At 39.7% G+C, this 26782-nt stretch overlaps 1 pseudogene; it reads left to right on the top strand.

The window, feature by feature from the left end:
• The first annotated feature begins 11560 nt into the window (after positions 1-11560).
• On the top strand, positions 11561-12924 carry LOC112821577 (DNA damage-regulated autophagy modulator protein 2 pseudogene; annotated as a pseudogene).
• The last annotated feature ends 13858 nt before the right edge of the window (positions 12925-26782 follow it).

Here is a 26782-nt window from a genome sequence, read left to right as displayed (position 1 = left end):
TGCTCTGCATGCAGAACACTTTCATTTGAGAAGGCTCAGAAGATTTGCTATAAGCCAATTGTTCATTCCAAGGATTAGAAGAGCATTTTTTTTATTGTAAATTGCACACCAATTTGCAATGCCATTTCCAAGTTCTGTTGGAAAGTCTATAATGTATTCCTATAATCATCTAATTTTTTTAAAGACTTATTTATTTATTTGAGAGAGAGAATGAGATAGAGAGAGAGAACATGAGAGGGCGGAGGGTCAAAGGGAGAAGCAGGCTCCTCGCTGAGCAGGGAGCCTGATGCAGGACTCGATTCCGAGACTCCAGGATCATGACCTGAGCCGAAGGCAGTCGCTCAACCAACTGAGCCACTCAGGCGCCCCATCTAATGTTTTTATCTATGATCCCTCAAGCTGGCATATTTTTGGCTCTTCCACTCACCCAGATTAATGCCAAAACAATGATGGTTGTCCTGCTGGCAAGGCCTCCAGAGGAGTCTGGACCATGCCCAGGCTGCAGGCTTCTCCTGTGGGGTGCTCTGATGACGAGGGGGGAAAAAAAAAGAGAGGGTATTTAGTGCAGTATTGAGAAAGGCTCACAAAATGATAAGGCTTACTTACATGTATCCATGTAAGTAATCCACATATCCACTTTCCACTTTACTAAGCAACTTCACATGTTGATTGATGTTTACCTCCTTGCTTTTTATAGATGAGAAAACTGACACTCTTGAGATGTGAAGTACCCTTCCAAGGCCTTCCACAATTTGGGTTGGCACGAGGATTAGAGTATAGGTCTTCTGATTCTAATGTACTTGTCCGGGGATGAAAAAGTAACCTTACATCCTAGGGTAACATGCTGACTGCCTGCTACCTGTAAAGGACTAAGACAAGACTACCAGAGCTTCACCCATGAAAAAGAAAGCAGACTTTGGAGTTTATTTAGTTGCCTGACAAGAGGACACTCATCAGTTTAAAAAAAAATTCATTGACTGGTTTGCTGAGGGGAAAAAGTCATAATTTTGTAAGTGCTTTAGAAAAGTGGAAGAGATTCAAGGTGTTTAGGTTAATTGAGCATTGAAAACTAATGTTCTAGATAGAATGGAGCCAGTCCAAATGTCTTACATGATTGGTTAAAACATCATTGGTCTGGAGAGCCTTCAGTTGGGCCCAGTAAGGGTCTGGATGGGGGATTCCCTAGAAGCTAATATTTCTTTTTCACTCCACCTGGTTATAATGGTTAAACACAGCATTCAGGTTGAAATCTCAAACTCCCAAACCTCTCAGACATTCATCAGAATCACACCGACGGCTGAAACAGACTGCTGGGCCCAACCCCAGTTTCTGATTCAGTAGGTTTGGCATACAGTCTTAGAATCTGTATTTCTAACAAGTTCCCAAATGAAGCTTTATAGGGTCCATGCTTTGAGAACCACTATCCTAGATACATAATGCTGAAAGGGGGGAGTTTTAATTTTAAACCTCTTTTACAGCAACCTCCTCTTTAAGATCTAACTACCAGATGACTCCCTCATACCCCAGACAGACAGAGGTCTCTTCTGATAATAACCTTCATATTCTACTTATGGAAGACCTGCCTCTTCTTCCAACAGTAGTTCTCAGAGGAGGGAACTATTTTTATGGGGCAGGAGGAATGAAGAAATTGTTCATGGAATCCCAAGTCAATACAACTTATACCACAACCTCATACCCATATCTTTTCATTTCCCTTCCTTGGGAGGAATCAACACTGAACACTGAATTATTTGACTTGCCTTTTTAAAAAACAGCATTACATGCATTGATTATCATGACATTTAGAGTCTGCTTTTTATTATCTTACTCTTCCTGATCAATAATCACTTTTTCCGTGCTCATAACTTTATCCTATCCAATTTTTGGTCAGTGTACAATCTGATTTATTTCTACTGTGACTCAGCCAGTTTTCCAAACTTACAGTTCTCCTTGTAAATATCCAACATTCTCCAGTTATACCTTCTTTGTTCCTTTTTTGGGCACATATCCTCCCTGCCGCATGGTAGTTATTTGTGTACTGGTTTGTGTCTACCATTGGACTGGTGTCTATGGAGAGAAGGAGCTTATTATAAAGCTTTGTTTTCCTCATACCACCAGCCCAGGCCCTGCTCATAATAGATGCTCAATAAATATAGGCTTGGATTCATTGGCAGTTTTAAGGCAGATATGCCTTAGCTGATTCTTTTTTATTCACATAAGTAAAATTTGTACTTTTTGGCATATTTCTGAATCATAGAGACATGTAACCACCACCACAATTAAAATACAGAAGAGTTCCATTACCCTAAATAAATTTCTTTATACGTGCTGCCCCTCTGTAGTCAAAAACTCCCCTTTCCCTTAGTCCCTGGCAAACAGTGGTCAGTTATTTGTCCCTATAGTTTTGCTTTTTCCTGAATGCCATATAAAGGTGATCCTGCAGGATGTAGCCTTTGGATCTGTCTTGTTCCACTTAGAAAAATGTATATGAAAGTCATCTATTTTGGTGCACGTATCAATAGTTTATTCTTTATTGCTGAGAAGGATTCCATTGTATGGCTGTCCAACTCTTTGTTTATTCATTCACCGGTTGAAAGATAATTTGGGTTGTTTCCAATCTTTGGCAATTATGAATAAAGCTGTTGTAAATATTTGCATATAGGGTTTTATGTGAACATAAATTTTCATTTCTTTTCAACGAATACCTAAGAGCAGGATTTTTGCATGTTATGATAAATGTATATATAATTTTATAAGAAACTTTTAAAGTTTCTTATAGAGGAGCTGTACCATTTCATAGGATTCTTATCAGCAATATATGAGTTTCAGTTACTCTGCATCATCATCAGCTCTTGGAGTTGTCAATTTGTTTTGTTTTAGACATTCTGATAGGAATTTAATGTTATTTCATTGCAGTATTAATTGGCATTTCCCTAATAAATAATGATATACTGAGCATCTTTCCATGTATTTATTTGCCATCTATGTACTATCTTCTATGACAAAATATGTGTTCAAATTTTTACCTACTTTTTAATTTTTAACTTTTAATTTTTATTATTATTTAAAGATTTTATCTGTCTATTTATTTATTTATTTGAGAAAGGGAGAGAAAGAGAACAAGCCGAGGGAGAAGCAGAGGGAGAGGGACAAGCCAACTCGATGCTGAGCACAGAGCCCATGGCAGGGCTTGATCCCATGACCCCAGAGTGAGCCACCCGGATGCCCCTACCTATTTTTTTAATTGAGTTATTGTCTTACTGTTGAGTTTTGAGGGTTTTATATGTTTTGGATAATAGTCCTTTGTCAGATATGTGATGTGCAAATATTTTCCCCCAGTCTGTAACTTATCTTTCATTCTCTTAACAATGTCTGTGCAAAGTAAAATTTTAAATTTTGATCAAGTCCCATTTATTAATTTTTCTTTTAGGGTTCATGCTTAAGCTGTTTTAAGAACTCTGCCTAACTCAAGCTCACAAAGATTTCTACCCATTGTTTCTTCTAAAAGTTTTATAGTTTTACATTTTATACTCAGTTCTGTGATCCATTTTGAGCTAATTTTTTGTAAGCCTTGGAGTATAGTTTGAGATTCACTTTTATGTTTACTGGCATCCAATTGTTCCCATACCTTTTGTTGAATTGCACTTGCACTTTTGTCAAAACCCAATTGACCATATTTGTGTGGGTCTATTTCTGGGTTCTCTATTCTGTTCTACCAATCTATGTTATCTATCTTTTCACCAATACCACACAGTTTTGATTACTGTACCTTTTTAGTAAGCCTTGAAGCCAAGTAGTATGACTCTTCCAACCTTGTTCTTTTCCAGAACTGTTTTGACCATTCTAATTCCTTTGCCTTTCCAGGTAAATTTTAGAATCAGATTGTGAATATCCACAAAAAGTTCTGCCCTCCATTGATTCTTAACCTAAACGCTTTACTTCGGCTGACCTGTGGCACTCAAACTTCAATGTGCTTAAGAATTATAAAAATGCATGTGCTAGGGCCTGACTTTGAATATTGTCATTCAGTAGTCCTGCCAAGAGCCTGGGTATTTGCATTTTTAACACTATCCATAAGACGATCTGATATACATGGTCATGGGCCATGATTTGAGAAACATGGTCCTGGCTTCCCAGAACCTAGGAATTTGTCCACAGGCTTTGAAGAACCTTATAAATATTACATCTACAAACTTGGTGGGTTCACAGTTAAATCTAACACCTGATAATATACATCAGAGAATATTATGGCCAATCAGTATTGTTGAGCCTGTGCCGAAACACAAACCAGAACCTCAAAGATGTCTAACTGTCCTTTAGGTGATGAGAACAATGATGTGGTTTTCCATGTCCCAGGAGTAGCTCTTCTGTGATATTTATCCCATGGACTAATTCCATGAACATTTTCTTATACTCAGGATAAAATTCTTAAACCATTTTCAAACAGGGAGAAACTAGATTGGAGAGATGTACAAGCTAAGTGAGTTACAAGGAAAAGACATTAATCAAATTAATAGACTCTCGAGAAAAATTAGATTAATGACCATAAATATTAACTTTGTTTTACATTGAAATATGGATTGACCAGCTTGCTCTGGAAATTGTACACTCTTGTTAATTTAATTTTTCTGGGTAATAAGAGATGGAAGGTTAACTGGAAGAAGCTTCCAATAGAAAATCTTTCTAAAATGAATTAGTGTACTTTCCATGTTAATTTTTTACTAAGCATTCATTGTCTTGCTTGTTTCCTAAGGGTAAGAAATAACAATATAGAGAAGACTAAAGTGAATTTGAGAGGCTTCTCACAGGCCCCTAGACCAAGAGGCTCACTGAATGAATAGTCTTGGCAAACAGGTGGGAAGAAATTAATAAATTATTCTAGAATGCCACCAGAGAAATAAGCTCCTTTCCAGGTGTTGATTGCTTGGCTGATAGGCCATGGCTACAAATAATGGGGAGTGAAGAGTAACAATTTAGAAGGAAACCAACCTTCAGACTGAAAAGAGCTGTCTCAGAAGCACTAGAATTAGCAGCCTTCATGAAGAGGCATGGCATATGGCAATATTGGCTCCCATTGGGAAAAACAAGAGAGTGATTCCCCCCCTGGCAAAGGACGCTTCTTTGGCTAAAGTTTTATCAAGTAGCCACCTATTCTTGAATCTTCCTGTAGGATTTCTTGAGGCACCACAGGGAGGCTTGATGAATCTTTTAATGGGCAGTGTAGTCTAGGAGTTCCTAGGTGGACTTGGAGCCAGGCTGCTTTGATCTACATCTGTTTTCATTGCCTGCTTCCGATATGACCTTGGAAAAGTCACTGCACTTCTCTATTTCTTAGCTTAACCATCTGCAAAATGGGGGGAACAACAGTAAATGGATTGAACTCACTAATCAAAAGGCACAAAGCATCTGGATGTATAAGAAACGAGACCCTACTGTATGCTGCTTGCAGGAGGCTCATTTCAGATCTAGAGACACACAGAAGCTTAAAGTGAAAGGATGGAAGACGACATTCCAAGCAAATAGAAACAAAAAGAAGGTGGCTGTAGCAATACTTACACCAGACAAAATAGACTTCAAGCCAAAAAGGGTAACAAAAGACAACGAAGGTCATCATATAATGATAAAGAGGTCCATACATCAAAAAGATATAACAATTGTAAATACATACACTCCTAACACCTGAGCACTGAAATATATGAAGCAATTAATAACAGATATCAAGGGAGCAATAGACAACAGAGCAAATCGTAGAGGACCTCAGTACTCAACTATCAACAATAGATAGGTCATCCAGACAGAAAATCAACAAAGAATTTATATGGAATTGAACCATACTTTAGAGTAAATGGACTTAATAGACATATACAGAACCTCGCATCTAACAGCAGCAGAATACACATTCTTTTCAAGTGCACATGGAACATTCTCCAGAATAGATCATATGATAGGCCACAAAACAAATCTTAGCAAATTTAAGATTGAGATCATACCAACCATCTTTTCTGACCATAATGGTATGAAACAAGAAATCAACAACAAAGGAAAGTGAGGTCTACAAATACATGGAAACTAAACAACATACTTCTAAACAACGATTGGGTCCAAGTAGAAATCAAAAAGGAAATAAAAAGTTATCTCAAAACAAATTAAAATGAAAACACAACATATCAAATATTGTGGGATGCAGCAAAAGCAGTTCCGAGAAGAAAGTCTATAGGGATAAATGCATATATTAAAAATTAGAAAGATCTCAGATAAACACCTAACTTTGCACCTTAAGGAACTAGGAAAAAGAAAAGAACAAAATAAGCCCAAAGCTAGCAGAAGGAAGGAAAAAATAAGGATTAGAGTAGAAATAACTTAATAGAGACCAAAAAAACAATAGAAAGTTTCAATGGAACTAAGAGTTAGATCTTTGAAAAGATAAATAAAATTGACAAACCTTTAGCTAAACTTAACTAAGAAAAAAGAGAGAAGACTCAAATAAATAAAATTAGAAATGAAAGAGGAGAGCTTACAACTGATACTACAGAAATATGTAGAATCATAAGAGACTACTATAAACAATTATAGGCCAACAAATTACATAACCTAGATGAAATGGATACATTTCTAGAAACACAATTTACCAAGACTAAGTCAGGAATAAAAAAATCTAAACAGATTGATAACAAGTAGAGAGATTGACTCAGTAATCAAAAAACTCCCAACACAGAAAACTCCAGGACCAGATGGCTTCACTGGAGAATTCTATCAACATTTAAAGAATTAACATCACTCCTCCTCAAACTCTTATAAAATATGGAGGAGAAGGGAATACATCCAAACTCATTCTATGAAGCCAGCATTACTTTGAAATCAAAACCAGATAAGAATATCACACACAAAAAAAATATAAAGACCAACATCCCTGATAAATACAGATGCAGGAATTCTCAACAATATATTAGTAAACCGAATTCAAGCATATATTAAAAGGATTATATACTTTTATAACCATGGATTTATCCATGGGATGTAAGGATGATCTGACATATGCAATTCAATAAATGTAACACATCATGTCAATAAAATGAAACATAAAAATCACATGATTATCTCAATAGATGCAGAAAAATTATTGACAAAACAACATCTTTTCATGATAAAAACCTTAACAGATAGGTATAGAAAGAACATACCTCAACATAACAAAGGCCATATAAGACAAACCCACTGCTAACATTATACTCAATGGAGAGAAATTGAAAGCATTTTCCCTAAGATCAGGAACAAGGCAAGGATGCCCACCCTCACTGCTCCTATTCATTATAGTACTGGAATTCCTAGCTAGGGCAATTAGGTGAGACAAAGAAATAAAAGGCATCCAGATTGGAAAGGAAGAAGTAAAATTGTCATTATTTGCTGATGATAAGATCCTGTACATAGAGAATCCCAAAGAATCAGTTGAAAAACTGTTAGAAATAATCAGTGACTTCAAGTAAAAAGGCAGGATACAAAATCAACATACAGAAATCAATTGCATGCTTTTATATTAGTAATGAAGCATCAGAAAAAGAAATAAAACCATCCCATTGACAATAGCATCAAAACAATAAAATATTTAAGAATAAACTTAACCAGGGATGTGAAAGATCTATACAGTGAAAACTATGAAGCTTTGCTGACAGAAATTGAAGAGACAAATAGAAAGACATCCTGTGTTCATAGATCAGTAGAATTAATATTGTAAAACTGGCCATACTACCCAAAGCCATCTGTAGATTTGACACAATCCCCGTCAAAATACCAAAGGCATGCTTCACAGTAAATAAGTTGTAGAGAGCTAATCCACAGTATTGTGAATATAGACAATAATATTGTACGATAATTATGTAATGTGATAAATATTGCTACATTAGCAATCATATTACAATATATAAATGTACGAAAGTAACATGCTGTACACCTTAAACTTATCTGATGTTAAATGTCAAATTTATCAATTTTTGAAGATTATTTATTTATTTGAGAGTGAGGACAAGCGGGGGGGGAGGGGCAGAGGGCAAGAGAGACAAGCAGACTCCCTGCTGAGCGCAGAACCCAACTCGTGGGCTCCGTCCCAGGACCCTGGGATCATGACCTGAGCCAAAGTCAGATGCTTAACTGACTGGGCCACGCAGGTGCTCCTCAACTTTTTTTAAAAAGCCAAAAAAAAAAAAAAAGCAACAGCAGTCCATCCCACTCCACTGAATACTGAGCAGCACATGTTCTCTTCACATCTTAGAAAGATAGCTTCCCCATAAGATTAAGTGCTTTATTTTACAGACAAGGGCTTCCTTCCCCCACCTCAAACTAGATTTTTAGGCCCCCTGAAGATGCATTACTCTGTAAAGCCATGGTCAGGCCAGGATGTGTGACCGTGCCATCAGAGGGGGTGAACACTGGTTCCCCAATGCCATGGAGCCGAAGTTAGCATGCTCCAGCAATGTGGGGGGCATAGAGACCTTCCGTTCAGATTCTTCCTTCAACAAAGAACTTGCCATTGCCTGCAGCTGCAGTGCCAAGGCCATGCTCATGCCAGGCAGCCCCAGTCAAGGGCTGAGCGCGGCAGAGCCAGGGCCTGGCCACTGCGACCATATGCAGGACTCCTCTAACAGACCATCTTTGATGCAGAGCTCCAACGGGCTGGCCAAGACTGTCAGATCCACACTGCAGTCTGATGTGCTTGCTTCCTAATTCTGCTTCCCTCCCTCTTTCATTTCGCAGATGTCAGATCTGCATCATGGTCTAAAGGCTTGCCCTACCTTGTCTTTCCTCCTTCCTTTGATCTTTCTCAGGCATTGTCCCCACCTCCCACCTCCCATCAATGTCTTGCACTTCCAGTCGTGTCTCGGCATCTGCTTCCCACAGGACCCAGCTGACCTGGGCAATGTAGACAATGGTTCAAGAAAGCAGATGATAAGATGAGGTGCTGTGCCTGGATCCTCACAGTCTCCCCGGCAATGAGAACCCCATTCTGAATGGTATTGTGTGCCGTGAGGCCTGTGGCTCTTGCACTAGCCTCCTTCATCCTCAGGAAGCAGGGCGCACTGAAATCCTGGAGGGACTGCTCCCTGAACATGTATAGAGAATGAGACCCTAATGACCCAGGGAGGACTATGGCAGCTATGCAGGTGCACCACTTGAATCTCTCTTCAAGAAAGAAGATGCCACTCAGCTGCAAGGAGTATGGGTCCCTGAGGGTCTCCAGCTGCAGCACCTTCAGGATCTGCCTCAAGTTTGAAGGCTGGGCCCTACGCTTCACAGGCAGCCCTCAGTCAATGACCGAGCACCCAGAATGCTTCTGCCCGTTGCAGGCTAACCCTAATAAGTAGGGTTTGCTCCAAATCTCCCCCAGTGGACAGGCTGAGACTCTGCTAGATCTGCAACACAGTCTGAGGCTCTGCCTGCACAACTCTGCATCTGCGCTACTTCCTTTTGACAGGTGCAGACCACCTGACTGCCTGAGATCTTTCCCTGCCCTAGCCACTTCCTCCCTTTTTAGCTTGACTCCTCACTCCGCCCCATCATGCTCCCCAGAGGACCCAAACTGACACATAGGGTTCATTGACCGCCAAGGACTCCTCCAAGGACGTGAGCCCACTGGCCCTCCTTTGAGAGGCAGTGCCTCACACTGAGTCCTCTCAGTGGAAGACTCTCAGACAGAGGCTCCCGAGCTGCTGGTGGGGGTGGGGGGAGTGGTGACAGGCAGAGGACTGACTGCACCAGCACTATCCTGGCTCTTCCAGCTGAAAGCTCTGCCTTTGGACGATTAAGAAGAAGGTGTTTCAGAAGATAGCGTCAATATTTTTCTTCTCAACTCTGATTCATAATACCAAAATAATAGACTCTTGGCAAAGCAAGAAATGCATGTTAAGAAGATTAGAAAAAAAAATGTTTTAGGGACAAAGGTTACTAGTCAAAGAGCTTCATGTAAAGTTTGAAGGGAAGGGAGAAAAAGGCTCAGAAGAAACTTCTAAATCACATAAATGGAAGTTAACATGAATGGCGTAGAAAGAAGATGCACAGTGGGAAAAAGAGAAGCCCAGTAATTCGAAGGAAATAACAGAGAACCAGACCAGGAATAATACTTAAGGCTCAATTACTCATGTTTGAACATACAAGGTAATACAACGTAACTGACCTTAAAACAAGCAGATTGTCCCAGGCTGGGTTTCTCAGGAAGCTGACCCTGAGATGGAGATTCACTTGCAGGAAGTTTATCCACGAGTGCTCTTGGTATGAACACCTGCGGATGGGAAGGAAGAAGTAGAACCGAGCAGAGGGAGGTGTTCTGATGCCTGCTGAGAGTTCTGAGGATGTGATAACCCTTCAAAGCCATCCTGAACTGGGGCAAGAGCGGCTGACCTTTTATCACCACATCAGTCAGTCACTGGACGCAGGCCACCCTGGAAGGGACATGGCCTTGGGAGATGAGGCAGCCCTCTTCAGCTGAGATGGTCCTGGCAGAGACAGACAGGCAAAGACCAACTTTGGTGGCATTCCCAGGAGCTGGAGTAAAAAATCCTCGATTATTTTTTTAAATAAACATTTTTATTTTAGAATAGAGATTTACAGAAAAGTTGCCAAGTTAACACAGAGTTCCTGTATATCCCACATCCAGTGGCCCCTGTGGTTAACATCTGTATCACTATCACACCTTGGTCACAACGGACAAAGCGATAGAATACATTATTACTAAGTGTCATGCCTTATTTGGATTTCATTAGTTTGCTTTTTTCTGTTCCAGGACCCTATCTAAGATATCACATTAAATCCCAGTCATATATCCTTAAGACCCTTCTGGCTGGGACAATTTCTCGGACTTTCCTTGTTTTTGATGACTTTGACATTTTTGAGGAATACTTGAGCAAACTATAGAATGTCTCTCAATTTGAGTTTGGTTGACTGGGGGATACTTCCTTTATTTCTGAAGGGGAATGGGCAACACATCATGTGTGGATGCACCAGACTTATAACTGTAATTTCCTAGATGTCCCTGAAATTTGGGGAAATAGAACTGGCTTAAGCAATGAAATGGTATATGTTTTTCAATATAAACAGATCTGATAAAAATGGGTATATAGTACCACCATGTGTCAAAACTGCAAATATATGGAATCCACAAGTACAGCATACAGCATATGGAGAAGATTAAACATGAGTGAGAGATTACTGCTATTTGTAGGAGCGTGCTAGGAATGCCTAGCTGAATAGAAGAGCTGGAGAATGCTTTCTTAAATCAAATGATAAAAATGACACAGAGGCAAGTTGTCATACTGATGTATTGCTTCAAGTACTTAGATATCTGTTCAAAATCTCTACAACAATCTTAGAATTTAATACATTCTTGACTTGCCTTCCTGATGATTTTATGTTTCAAAAAGCACAAGAAAGAAGGAAGTGCTACACTAGCCTCAGTTCTGACCAGAGAGGAAGGATCTGATGGTGATGTTCATATGATAAAAATATTTCAGGCCCTGTCTCGGTCCCGCAGGCTGTCTTCGGACATGGCGACCAGCCCTGGCGGGGTCATCCAAGCAAACAAGCAGTCACCACTTAGAGGAGACAGTATAAGGAATTAATCTTATTACCAGTAGCATTCAAACATTTGTGAAATTTAAGAATTGTAACTGCTGTTCTGATTCATGGATCTTCAAAGAAAGCAGAGAAGATTTCAGGATTTACAAAGGTGCTGGTTTGTGCAGATTTGAAGACCAATATCTTATGAGCTTATAAAACAGGAGCTGGAAATAGAATGGTGAACAAAACGGTTGGTTCCTGCTCTGTCAGAACCTAAGGTTTAGTGAGGAAGATAAAACCAAGCAAACAAGCAACAAAGACCTGTTTGAGATGTGGTGGTTTCAGCAAGGTCTCAGTTTCCTCCCTTCAGCCCTAGTAATTTGGACAGCTGCTGCTTTCATATTTTCGTACATTACGGCCATAACACTTCACCATGTTGACCCTCCTCTGCCTTATATCAGTGACACTGGTACAGTAGCTCCAGAAAAATGCTTGTTTGGGGCTATGTTAAATATTGCTGCAGTTTTGTGCATTGCTACCATTTATGTTCATTACAAGCAAGTTCATGCCCTGAATCCTGAAGAGAGTCGTATCATCAAATTAAACAAGGCTGGCCTTGTACTTGGGTTACTGAGTTGTTTTGGACTTTCTGTTGTGGCAAACTTCCAGAAAACAGCCTTTTTTGTTGTGCATGTATGTGGAGCTGTGCTCACCTTTGGTATGGGCTCGTTATACATGTTCATTCAGACCATCCTTTCCTACCAAATGCAGCCCAAAATTCATGGCAAACAAGTCTTCTGGATCAGACTACTGGTGGTTATCTGGTGTGGAGTAAGTGCATTTAGCATGCTGACTTGCTCATCCCTTTTGCACAGTGGGAATTTCGGCACAGACATTGTACAGAAACTCCATTGGAACTCTGAGGACAGAGGTTATGTGCTTCACATGATCATCACTGCAGCAGAATGGTCTATGTCTTTCTCCTCCTTTGTTTTTTCCTGACTTACATCCGTGATTTTCAGAAAATTTCTTTACGAGTGGAAGCCAATTTACATGGATTAACTCCCTATGACACTGCTCCTTGCCCTGTGAACAATGAACAAACACGGCTGCTTTCCAGAGATTTATGATGAAGGGATAAAATATATCTGTGATGATTATGATTCTCAGGGATTGGGGGAAATGTTCATGAAAGTTCCTTATTCTGCTCTGAAATTTTTAACCAGTTAATCAAGACTGACAGTGATGTTGATGAATACTGATAATCAAGAGACATAAATAAAGCCATTTCACAAGTTATTTTAAAGGATATCTTCAAGAAGACCACGTAAAAACATTTATGCCTATACTTTTTTTAATCCCAGAAAATAAAACCAAAGGACTACAACAACAACAACAACAAAATATTTCAGTGAACATATGAAATAAAATGCAGTCCTTGTCTTCCTGAAGATGAAAGAAAGTAGTGACGCCATCCTAGAATCTGTAGTAGAAAAAAAAATGAAGAACCTTTGGTTATAGTAGACATGTAATTGAGGCTTTAGGAAAATAAACTTCCAAAAGCTCATGGGAATATAAATATAACCCCAAGGCCAGAGGCAATAAAAAGGAATATATTGGGTTTTTTTTTTAATTGTGAAATTCTGAAAAATTAAACTTTGTGGTGTAATCATTACCTGCAGAAACCAGTATGACCCAACATGGAGTTTTCTGATGAGTCTGTATTTTGAACTGACATATACAAAAGATGAAAGAAAAGACACCAATCAAGGTGAATAAGAAAATCATACAAAATCCTGTAAGAAAGTGACAGAAGGTTGTGCAGAGTGCTAGATGATACGAGCCACAGAGAGGGCTTTGAAAACACACACACAGTGTAAAGCAAGATGAAGGCAAGTATAAGCTAACTGCTTAGAGAAGATCCTGTTAAATGATAACAGGGAAAAGGCAGGGCTACTCAATTGCTTCTTTCTTCTCCAGGAAGGAACACAATCTTCAAACTGAGAAGGGTATAACGGATGCCACAGAGAATAAATTGGGGCCCAACCTAAATAACGAGAGGCAGAGAGAACCCAGGATCCAGGCTTTGCAGACAGAATCAAAGATTATAGGTCTCAGAAACACTGTCTCAGATCTTCTCAGGGAAATAGAAAATAGGACACGGCCCAGAAATCTAAACCAGGCAAAAATACAGATTTTCTCAAAGGAGAAAAAAATGGATTATGGAATCCACAGAGTGAACAAACTTAGCATTACGTTCTGCAATACTCTAGAATGCATATTACATAAACATTAGTGAGCTAACGATTGAGACAGGTTAAACTAACTTCATATTATTTTCTGAGAGAGCTATAAGATAGGATATAAGAGTACGAGGCACAATCTTTTTCTCAACACAGTATTTTGCAAAGATGTTCATACTATTTATTTGAGCAAGATGGAAGGGTGTTGCTCAGTTTGTAAGCTGGTTAGGGGGATCCACTGCTTAGCAGACAACTGCATTCAAAGATCAAGCAGCAATTCCACTTCTAGGTCTCTAGCCTAGAGAAGTTCCCACACGTGTACCCAAAGAGTCATGTACAAGATATTTATTACAATGAAACAATCTTAACATCTGTCAACAAAGGGAAAGTTACATACGTTATACTCATCCCTACAATGGAGCACTGTGCATCAGGTAAAGAAATGAGTAATATTTGGAAATGCTGACATGGAAAGGACTCTAAAATATGTTATGAAGTGGAAAGGACAAATTTGAGAAAAACAAGTACAATATGATACCCCACAAAATGAACTATTTCCAAGAGTGAAGAAGTGCATGGGAAAAGTTCCTGAAGAATACACTCCAAGCGGAGGTGGCTTACCTCTGGAGAGGGAAAAGGGGTTGCAGGAAGGACCAAGGGAGTGTTCACTTAATCTACAGTGTTTGGTTTTATGCAATGTTAATGTGCTAACATATTACCTGTGATATTAGAAATAAATGAAAGACCTCTTTCTAAAAATATATTTTAAAGAAAGAAAGGACACCCAGGCACTAGTCTGAAGACATGTATCATCCTATCCCAGCTCTGCATTTGCTGCTTCTGAGCTTCTACATCTATAAAGAAAGAGAATAAATACTGCCTGGAGATATTGATGATAAAATGAGATAATGTAAACAACAAGGTTTCCAAACTCCATAGTACACTAAAATTCCTTACATATAAGATATATACAAAATGAAACTTCAGGTGACCAAAGTTTGGAGAGGAACCTTTTTATAAACTGAATGATCAAAACAGGATCCAAATTTGTTTAATGAATTGGAACAATGGGCCTCAAAGAACCAGCATAATGGAATAGGGATGAGTATGAAGTTTTATTTACAGGTTCAGAAAATTAGTTGCAATAAGTACAGGGTATAAGAAACCTAGTGTTAGAATCATCATTGTAAAACTTTTTAGAAGCAGTCATCTGATGTGAATGTGAAAAATGGAACACAATTTCAAGCCATATAGAGAGAAGGCTTGGGAAGAGAGATGTGGTCACAGATATTAACTGGGTCATCTCCAGTTAGGAACAATGAAATACATTATACAGGAAAACACAAGGGTTCTCCGAGCTTCTCTCCACTGAACGGCACACAATTAAGCATTTAATATGATTTCAATAATTTTCACTGTCATTCCCATTATACTGTATGCTGTTTTTGGGTGTCGCATATTGTATTTCTTCATTCCCCATAAAATTTGGAGAAGAGCTAGGCATATAAAATGCATTCAGTAAATATTAAATATAATCATACATTTTTTGAGATAATGGAGTTCCCTTTTCCATCATTCTGAAGATCCATGATCACATACCTAACTCTACTAGTAGATGGGAAGAGGTTGAACCTATACTAAGAGTTGATTTTTTTTTATTTATTACCTTTATATGACCTTGTTTTCTTGAAATTTTTTTAAGCAAAGTAGAGTAATTTTCAATTGATTTACTACTGTATCATATTAGTAAAGGTTTTATGGGCAGAGGATTTCATGTTACAGGTGGCAGAAATGGCTAAGACATCTGTTAGAATGTGAGAGGAAATTATACATCAATCAGAAGCAACTGGGGAAAACAGCTCTTTCAACAAGGAAGTACTTTGTAGAGCTTTATGAGAATTCCAACACATACAATTTTTCTCTTTGTAAAAGAAAATCCACTCAGGGTATGAATTTTAGCCTCCTCATAGTTGTGGTACTTGTGTAGGAAGCCCTACGTCCATTGGAATATGTGGAAAGGTAAGAGCAGTATTTATCATTTTGTATTTTTTCTGTGAATCCTTCTTCCTTGACATCTATCTGTTTGCCTCAGGACCAGCCAATACACTTTTTAAAAAAGATATATATGACTCAGTCTCCCTCATGGTCTGAAATGGAGTCCCAAATTCATGCTTTTGGGGGTGGAGAGGCACTTTTTATGATGCATGGCCAGGCTATAGCTCTAGAAAATAAATTTTGAAACCCTAATGACAGATTTCTCCTGCTGTCATATTTCAAAATATTGTTTTCATGGGACTCAATTAATCTGTGATTTGGGGTTTGAGAAGGAAACAAAAGGAAATATATTCTAGCACTTTGATCAGCAAGATGAGAAAATAAGATCCCATCATATGTCACAGTGGGGATGGAGGTATTATTCAGGATCCTGGCAGAGAACTGATAGAACAAGCTAATGGGATAATCGAGGAGAGTTTAAATGAAGCTATTTATAAGGTGTGTAGAGGGGTAAGGGAAGCCAGAAGTGTTGGGTAAGTCCCCCGGGCTAGCAATAGTGGGAACCTGAAGGGGCAGGAAAAAGGAGTGGTAGCCAGAACACCAGCTGTAAAAGACGGCCACCCAACGGAGACCTTTCAGGAGAAAAACAACCTGCAATCCAGCCAGGAGGGAATTGGCGAACTAAATACCCAAACTTCCCCCTTCTGCTACCTTCCCATCTCCTCCAGCCCCTCCCACTAGCTCAACGCAACGGGAAGCAAAGGGCCAGGAAGCTGGTTGATGCAGTCTATATAGGTCAGCCTCCAGGGAGCACAGTGCAGGGTGTAGAAGAGTGGAGAGTGGATTCAGAAGAGTAAATGGCAAATATTTAGCACAATGGATGGTCTTGCCCTATACGCAACCCCATGGGCACTTCAACAGCTTTATTTTTTTGGAAACTGTATTTTATTAAATGTAGTAAATATTGGCAAACTTTCTGGTTGCCTGGTACCTGAACATTGTTGCTAAATTTGGAGAAATGTCCATATTCAGAGCCCTGGCTCTCTGAGACAGCAGAAAGGAAACTTGCTTCCCCAGCCCCTCATTTACAGCTAGCTTATTAACATATGAGCCAGAGTACATCAATTAGACATATCCAAGCACAGCAGATTCCTGCATTGCTCTTCTTCCCCTAAACGCATGGCAAAGATAAACTATAAAAAAGGAAACAAAAATGACATTGCAGAGTTCAAGGGAAAAAAAGATTGCTATCTCCATGGACGAGAAAAAGCAACATAATGCCAAAGAGTGAGCTGGGCTAACAGCATGGACCTGCTGGTCTCCAGGCTCAGAATTAGGTAGTGGTGGCCCCATGGCAAGGAGCCTACCCCACTTACAACAAGGGACCTAAATTGGGGTGATCAACTTAGAGAGGCTGCCTGAGCTATGAGTTAGGAGAGTCTGTGTACCTGGGAAAATAAAGAGATCCAGCCATGAAACCAGGAAAAGAACCAAGCCATGTGTTGGCCTAATGACTGGACCCAAGTTATCTCTGACACCACCTTGGCCGAGAGCGCTGAACTGCCTTCATAGCCTCTGGTTCTGAAATGGAATTCCAGGGGAACAAGTAAAGAGACAACCACAAAACCAGTGGATTTAGAGAAATAGAGAGAAGAGAGGGAAAAAAAATTAAAAACAAACAATAAAAAATTCCAATTCAAAATAAGCTTGCAAATCAAAATTATAAAATCCGTGAAATCCTAAAATACAGTCAATAAAGCATTAAATCAGAACATGAATTCACTGTAGAAAAAAATTAATTTTAATGAATGGTACAACAAATTTGTTAAAACAAGGAAGCCCAAAGAGATAAGAGAATAATAGTTATAAAAAGAACTAGCCATATGGAACAAAATCAGGCATAAATGAAGCAAGAATAGATGGATGTGCAAAATAACAAATAGAACTCTTGGAAATTAAAAGGTACTCGTTGGAAGTTTAAAAAATACTTAATAGTTGGAATGAACTTTACACTCACTAAAGGAAGTACTGGTGACTGGTAAGATCAAACCAAGATGCTCACCCCAAATTCAACACAGAGAGACAAAGAGCTTAAATGTACAAAAGAGTGATTACGTGCATATAACATGAGACCTAGAAAAAGAGAATGAAAAGAACAACCGAGAAGCAATGTAAGTTGCTTAGCATAAGAGTAATGGCTAAGAATTCCCCCAGAGCTAAAGAAAACCATAGGTCGAAAGTCGACTCTAGGTGACAAAAGGATAAATAAAAATAAATTCCCACTTGGAACACTGTGATGAGACTTAGAACATAAAGAATAAAAGGAAATCTTAAAGGTGTCAGAAAGAAAATACAGATCATCACACAGAAAAGAGAATACTACCAGACTTCTCGGTGCCAACATTATGCCACAAAATGATGGAAAAAGCATTCTTCAAGGTGAACAAAACTTGATGAACAAAACTCTCAACTTAGACTGCTATACCCAACTAAAGCACAATTTGGGTGATGGAGAAAAGTAAAGATATTTTCAAACACACAAAACTAAAACTATAATCCACAGACTCCCGTTGAAAGAACCTCTGCTTTACCAACCATTCCTCCCGCCTGCCCCCTCTAGCAGTTTCCATGCCTGGGCCACTCACCCACCCCTCCTCCGCCAAAGCCACGCATGGTGCCCTGACCTTGCCCACATTATTTGCCCCTTCTCTCCAGTCTCCCTCTGCTCTTCCTCACCTTACTCTTTCCCTCCACCGACCTGGGTCTCGTTATCCCCATGGTACGGGCACCAGGCAATGCGTCCTCTTGCATCCCACCACACCAAGCCAGACTGCCGCACCTCTGGGCCCTGGAGTTTCTGTTCTCTCCTCCCCTAGAGCATGCAACCACTCTAGGCTGGAAGCAAAGAGAAATGCTGCTCCATCATCCTTCATGCAGTGGCTTTGTACAATGGGTGGAGTGGAGGTAAGAAACACGGGTGCCAGGGAAAAAGGAGGAGCTCCAGGTCATGGGTAGAGAGCTGTGGTGGCAGGAACACTGAGAACTCCAACCATTGCTATAATGAGTCATGATCTTAGAATGTCCCTCTTTGTGCTGCTTTGGGAGAAAGGGGGTATTTTGTAGTTTTCTAAATACATGGGTCTCAAATCAAGAGCAACTAATACAATAACGCTATAGTTTCCAGACAATTTTGGATACTAGGGTTTCGTAGAATTTCCCATCTAGTCAAGAGTTATTCTCATTTGTGCCATGAAATTGTAGCAGACAAGGCTCCTCCCACACAAGAGTATTCTGACCTAAGGCCTGGTCTTTCCCCAGCTCACTGTCTTACTGGTTGAAGCCTCAATCCTCCATTTTCAAATAAGGAGTTTGATCTGTGCTCTGCATGCACCCTGGCTTAGCGTGTGTGTGTCTTCTTTTCAGGTTCTGGGGTTTGCATGTTGCTTTGAGGGCGGAGTTTATCCTTGGAGGTTTTTGCAGTGATAAAGAACCACTTTATTTCAGTGCTGGTGGCCTCTTGACCAATTTAACAGCCTATTAACACCACCTAACCACTTTTAAAGAGGTTTCACAGAAACAAAGCCAAGGCTTTTCTGATGACTTTGACACAATCAAATTTAATTTCCCCAAAGCATTGCATAAGTAGAGAGCAGAAAACCTCCAAATATGATAGGAAATGACAGATATTTTTACAAATTGATGAGATATATAAAAAGTAGATGAATCTCTAAAAAGCCAAGTAAGTTGAGGCTTCTAGTTTAAAAATAAGAGATTAAAATATGCACCATCTCTCAGCAGATTTTGCAAACAAAATATCTTTTTATGGCATTTATTTCTCTTTTTTTTAATACAAAAGACTTATAGACAAGTACAGAGAAAAAAATTCAGCTTTTTTGGCATTGCCTGAGAGATAACCACAATTAACTTTTGGAGTCTACTGTTTTTTAGCCCACCTTTTTTCTCTCAACATATATAAAAATTAGCTTAATATATCACAAATTTTTCTTATGAATTTTAATATTACTACAACATAACATTATTTTATGATTCTGTTGTATCCCATTGTGTAAATGTGTCATAATTTGTTTTACCAATACTTTCTGGCTATTTGGCTGTTCCCAATTTCTCACTATGATAAATAATGTTACAATGAACACCATTCTACAAAAATTGTTTCTGCACATCTTGGATTATCTTTTAAGGTGACTTCTGAAACTTTTCTTCTTCCAGAAGGCTAGAGTAACTGACTCAAGAGAGAACTTTTAGTATATGTGCTGCCAAAGCAAGCACAAGAGAGAGGACTTTTAAGTGTCGATTTTTTCTAGCTCAGGCTCTCCCTGGAGTGTTGACCTTCTGGTTCACAGTGGTACCAAATACTAGATGGCTCAGATGGCTGCATCATTCTTAATAAGTGGGCTCATGAATAGTAAACTCCTCATTTCCATCTTGAAACCCTAGAATTATTTTGCCATCCTATTCAAACCAATTAAAACAAAAAAACAGAAACAAATCCTGGGAGTGACTTGCATGCCAACTTTTTGATGCAGCTGAAATTAATTTTAATGTGTTTAATATGAGGTTGAGGACTGTTCTCTGAGAACTGTTTATTTTTAGAGTTCTAGTTGCTGTTCCTGTGCCTTCCCAATGCCAATTTATTAAGTTTATCAGATCTATAATGTACATTTTAATTAACTCCATAGTTGGGCCAACTAGAATTCTGCCATACTTAATTGAAATTTTGGTAAAACTTGGTAGCATCTTAACACACAGTTCAGTCTTATTTAACATAAGTCAGAAAAAAAAGACATCTTTGACTCACAAATCTGCCGCCCTTACATTAGCAGTCTCTCTGAAATCCCAGCAGGCGGAAAATGAAGTCACTTTGGACCAAAGCCCAAGAACACAATGACTTCAGAACACAAATCTTCACTTAGGGAAGAGTTCATAATAGTCATCCTAACAAGAAGGATTTAAACTCCCCTGGACATTAATAAAACTGCTTATGTTCAAATAGCCAAAAAGGGGCATGGGGAGAGAGGGGGGGTTAGAGTTTTCTCCTATCTGTTTCATTCCGTTGTTTTTCTTTTGTTGGTGTCTTTTGATAGCACAATATCTAAATGCATAATCATGGGATACAATAGTTCTCATAATTTCATCCACTAAAAAAAGAGGGGAGGGACACCGGTGGCTCAGTCAGTTAAGCATCTGCCTTCCATTCGGGTCATGATCCCAGAGTCCTGAGATCGAGTCCCACATCGGACTCCCTGTTCAGTGAGGAGTCTGCTTCTCCCTCTGCCTGCTGCCCGCCCCCCGCTTGTGTTCTCTCTCTCTCTCTTTGACAAATAAATAAATAAAATCTTTTAAAAGGGGGGGGCAGTTTTATCCCACCTGACCTAATTACTGGTAAAGTAAATCTGATTGATTAAAATAATTTTTTTTCTGAAAATAAATAACAATGTTCTAAGTGTCTTGGGTTTCCAGGGTTAGGCAGCTGAAAATTAAGTTTATGGCCTGTGGCAAAAACTAGCAACATATCTTAAGATATGTCAGATTTCCTGGCTATAAACAAGTAACTGGGGGAAATGGGCATAATGAAAGCACAGAATTTCCAAGTCAATTTTTAGCAGTCCTTACCCTAGAAGAATTATAATCCATTTCTAATAAAGGCCAATTGTAAAGCAGCAGTATGAGAACTTGATGTTCATGGCAACTTTCACAACTATGGCTTGTTTTCTTACAAAACTCCATCGTACAGTTTATAAAAATCGGAGAATGCTGTCTGGCTCCTTAATAGTTTACGTGAGTTCAAACTGAAAGGATGCCAGAGAAAGAAAGAGAAGCCTTCAGAAGGGCTGGGAAGGGAACTCAGAGGCTGTGCTGAGAGCTGGGAGTGCCTTGGGGCCTGATTCCAACCACACCCACCTCTCCAACACTTGAGCCAGAACAAGTGGAGAATGGATGCTCCCTCGTGTTCTCTCTTCATAATCAAACAGAAGAAAACTATGTGATCGCCCATCATCCATGTGTAACTCAAAATGAATCCAGGTTGGGAAATGAGGGAAAGTGCCTGGGGTCAATGTGCATGGGCTTCGCTATGACTATAAGAAGGAACAGCACAATCAAGACCTAATGAGCCTGGGCCTCCTGCCAAGGCTGGCCAGGCTACAAGGATAGGACTGGGCTTCTCATCAGGGAATATGAGCATATAAGTCACCAGCTGACACTCAGCACACAGGATATAGGAACCACAGGGGGAGGGGCCATGGGGTTTCATAGAGCAACAACAATAATACACAAAGCACTTTCATCTTTTATTTTCATTTTTATCCCATGGATTCTTCACATTTCTAACCATGGGTAAACTCTTAAGAGAAATGGTGCCTGAAATAGAGTTTAATTTTCAAGTTGCAAGGGAAAGGTTCAGTAAGGGGTTCTACATACAATTACATGAGACCCAGGCTCTGAGGAGGTAGTGAGCGCACACTGTTGTGGATTTGCTGCCCTGGTGGGCTCGTTCAATAGGCTCAGTTTGTTTCTGCTCCCCTGGGAGTGTTCAGAGAGCTAGAATGTCCCACCACTTACAGAGAGGAACATGTGCAGGCTAGTCCTACCCAAAGTATGGCAAAGAGCTGCCAGATGGAACCTGGAAAACCCTGCTGTCTCAAGCCCTCATTCCTTTCCCAGGCGGACATGTGACATTTCCAGAAGAAAACACTATTCATCTATTTTCCAATCTAGTAAGGCTGACATTTCCAAATAGGTGAGTCAATGACCAAGACTAAACTCTCTCCCACAATTTAGATTCCCAGTGCATGATTAGTCCCTAGGAAAAAAGTTTTCACATTGGTACAGTCCCCCTCATGAAGTTTTACAAGCAGCCTACAACTTTCAATATCTAGTCTTGCCTTCACTATCATAGCTCTGTGTGTGGCTAACACAATCTACTCCACCGATGCAAGGCACGAACTCCTGGAGAACCATCTCATCCAAAGCCAACAGTTCTTCAGTGTTGCCACTGCAGCAAGGCTCTGGCATTTGCTAGAACCAGCTTTGGTCTTGCCCGCTTAATGAAAGCCTGTGACCCTAAATGGTCCTGGACCGTGGATGCAGCAGCACCAGCTATGGGTCCAGCAGTCTGAGCTATTTCAAGCATTAACTCATTTGTGGAGGCATACAGGGGTCCTTCGCTTTAGGGGATGGGCAAGGCATTCAATGGAGGTGCCTCACATCTCTCTCTCAGTTCAACCTTAAGGAAGTCAGTCCACATTCAGTCTCACAGCCCCGAGGCTAAGTGAGGAAGTTCCTGGGTCTGCTGGAGATGGTTCAGGAGTCACCCAGGTCTTAGGGTTAAGCCCCTGCTGTGGTCCTCAGTGTCTGATACACACTATTTGCATCCCACTATTTGACTAAACCTCTTAACAAAAATGTTTGCATTAACAGGTTGATGGTCTTATTTGCATCTCATAGATGGACACATGAAGGGTGGGGACTGAAGTGTCCTTGCCCAAGAACACACAGTGAAAGAGTCAGAGATCTTCCCAGCCCTTCATTTGTCCTTTGGCCTTTGAAAAGTAAAATGCCTATTGATTAAGCCTTATCCATTTTATGTTCTTTGAAACCCCTCCCTCAGAGTTTCCCTGGTTCAACTTGCCATTGCTATTCTACACCCTTCTTAATCAGAAACCATCATACCATTGTTTTTTTGGAATTACACTGAAACATCAGAACAAAACAATTACAGAACCTGAAAGATAGAAGCAACTTTTGCAATCATTGAGCTCAATCTCTTCATTTTCTAGATTAGGAGCCTGAGCGCAGTCCAGTGAGGTGAAGATGTTTGCCAAAGTCACCGGCAATGTGGGGAAAGCCATGACTGCAGTCTAGATATCTTGATTCCTAGGAAGCTGTCTACCCAAGAGTCTTAACAGACATAAATGTTTCTTTTTTTATACCCAATCCAAAGTATTTAGCATTCCTAGAGCATTCCAAATGGGTGAACAATAGCAGAGAACTCAGTGTGATCCAAAGCAAGGATCTTCAAGAGTGTTTTTGGCTTTTAATCTGTTAACCATAAGGAATATTGAATTTAGCAAAGTACATCGAAGTTTTCTAAGCAATATGTTAAGAACAGCTGAAACCAATTAAATGCTAATCAGTTTTACCCTGTCTGATGCAGAGTGGAAAAAATGTTCCAGAGGTCTCTCCACCCTGAGATGTTCTTGGCAATGGGTCTCTGTGCTGTGGGCCCCCTCCCACCTCTCTTAGTCATATACACAAAGGAAGAGAAGACCTGGCCAACTCCCTTCAAATCTGAGAGGAGAGCAGAACCAGCCCAAACTTTCCCCCTGAAATGAAAGTGCATCCTGGGAAGAGAAGGCTGCAGACTCTAAGACAATGCACAGCTCAATTGTGAGACTATAAGAGACTGAAAAATGCAGTGAAGTCCAGCCACATCAATCAGTCCTGTGGCCACCTCATGGACTGATCAAGCATCTCTATTACCTAACACGGCTTTCCCCAAAACCCCACCTTCCGTCATGAGAGATAGGTAACAAAGCAGATTTTCAAATCCAACAAATTGGGGTTTAAATTTGGGCTTTGCAATTATTGGATGTGGTCTTAAGCAAGCTATTTAACTTCTCTAAGCCTCAGTTTATTTGTGTGTTAAAGGGGAGTAATAACATCAACCTTTAAGAATTAAATGAGGTAATACAGAGTATCTAATTCATAGTGTAAGGTCAACAAGTGCTGGTGTTGTCCCACACCATGCTTCCTTATTAATTGTTCACGTACTCTTTTCTTATATTAAAAGCATTTTAGTCACTTTTCTATTAGTCTAGTTCAAGTGTGTCACAGTACGTATGTGCGTCTATTTGTCTGTCTGACTATAACTGCTATATCTTTCCTGAAAGACAGATGGATAGAATGTGTGTATTAGGAAACCAAAAGCCAAAGTGCCCTGATCTACTGTCTGTGTGCAGAATAGGGAGCATATTGTTCTGCCGAGGGTTTTTTTGTCCAGTATAACTATCAGCTTCTATCCCTAAGGCCTGAGAACCTCTAGAAGATACCCACGGTTCACCAGTTTGCAGCATCAGTGTGTATACATTTTTTAATCTGTTAACTTTCATGTAACTACATGCATAAAAATATCTACATGGGTAGATAGACATATGTCTTAAATTATATCTTTACATTTTTCTTTAAATCACCTTTTGATTAATTAAAATATTTATATTATTAATTAATTAAAAATATAGTACTAATTTTGTGTTTTTATTCTTTTGTATTTGTGTCAAGGGTAGGAGTGGGGAGGGAGGAAATGATATACCCAAGTCAAATCACCAAGTGTTTGTTAACATTTAAAAGATACCCTGTGACTTCTGTTTCCAGGAAGACAGAGGAGATGTACTTTTCCCTATTGCTCCCAGTAAGCACAATTGAAAACCCTGGACATAAAATATAAAACAAACATAAGAAGACTCTGAAAGGTAGACAGAACAAAGGATTTTGAGATCTAAGGAATGGCATGGTGGTGAACTCCCTGGGTTTTCTTTTTGCCTCATACAACTCAGACATGGAGTTGAGGAAGCATGCAACTCAGAAATGCCAAACAGTTGCAGACAAAACAAACAAAAAGCCCTCAACAAATGCCTGCTCTCTTAGCCAAAGGACCAGAAAATGGGCATTGTAGCAAGACAGTTTTTAGGCAAAACACCCTCTACTCCAAGGAAACACCAAAGGAAAAATCATGCCTCATACTCTCCCATACCAGCGAAGTCCTGGTAGGGAGTTTAGACTTGTACCCTTGGGAGGCTGTAATGAGTCATCCCAATCCCTCTGCTGGGGTAGTAGAAGAGTGTCAGTGGAGACCATGTGGGGAGTCTGACTTCCATTCCCACCCAGCAGTAATGAGACATGCTTGGGTGGTATCATAGGAGGCCTAGTGAAGAGTCAAGACTGTTCACCGTCACCCTGCCCTGTGGTAACCAAGACACCTCCACCACAGTGATGGTGGAAACCACGTGGAGAATCAGAATTCCCAACTCTGTCCCACAGTAGCAAGAGGCTCAATCACCTTGGGTATCAGTGGAAACTGAGTGGGGAACCTCGACGTCTACCTCCACCTGGCAGTAACAAGGTGGCAGTCCCTTTCTCCTGCCAGAGCATGTCCTAAAAAGCCAGACAAAATAGAAGGTTTGAGTAAGATCAAGAGACTCATAACATAATATGAAAATGTCCAAATGTCAATAAAAAAATCACTCATCATACCAAGAACCTGGAATATCTCAATCTGAATGAAAAAAAAAAAAGACAATCAATAAATGCCAACAGTGGGATAAAAGAGATGTTAGAATTATCTGACAAAGATTTTTAAGTAGCCATGATAAAAAATGCTTCAGTGAGCAATTAGAAATATGTTTGAAACAAATGAAAACTAGAAAATCTCAGGCAAACAATAGAAAGTCTCAGCAAAGAAACAGATGACATAAAGAAGAACCAAATGGAAAGTTTAGAACTGAAAATGCAAAAACCAAAATAGAAATCTCAGTTGATGGGCTCAACAGCAAAACGCGGGGGGGTGGCGGGGGAGGCAGGGACATAGGAAAGAAACAATAACATAAAAGTTAGAAAAAATAGAAATTACCCAATCTTTACAACAGAGGAAAAAAATAGACTGGAAAAATTGAACAGAACCTTAGACTCGTGGAATTATAAGAAAAGACCTAACATTTGTATCATCAGAGTCCCAGAAGAGAAGAAAAACAATGGGACTGAAAAGTTATTTAAAGAAATAATAATTGGAAACATCCCAAACTTGGCAAGATACGGATACCTCCAGATTCAAGAAGCTTGGGAAACTCCAAATATGATGAACCCAAAGAAAGCCATGCCAAGACATATCATAATTAACCTTCGCAAAACTAAAGGCAAAGAAAAATTCTTGAAAGCAGCCAGAGAAAATGACACCCCACCTATAGCAGAAAAACAATTTGTAT

The sequence above is a fragment of the Callorhinus ursinus genome, unplaced genomic scaffold (assembly GCF_003265705.2).
Source record: "Callorhinus ursinus isolate GAN/ISIS: 27379988/994484 unplaced genomic scaffold, GSC_fseal_2.0 scaffold1, whole genome shotgun sequence".
Lineage (NCBI taxonomy): Eukaryota > Metazoa > Chordata > Mammalia > Carnivora > Otariidae > Callorhinus > Callorhinus ursinus.
The sequence above is the reverse complement of the archived record's forward strand: the minus strand, read 5'-3'. Positions and strand labels throughout refer to the sequence as shown.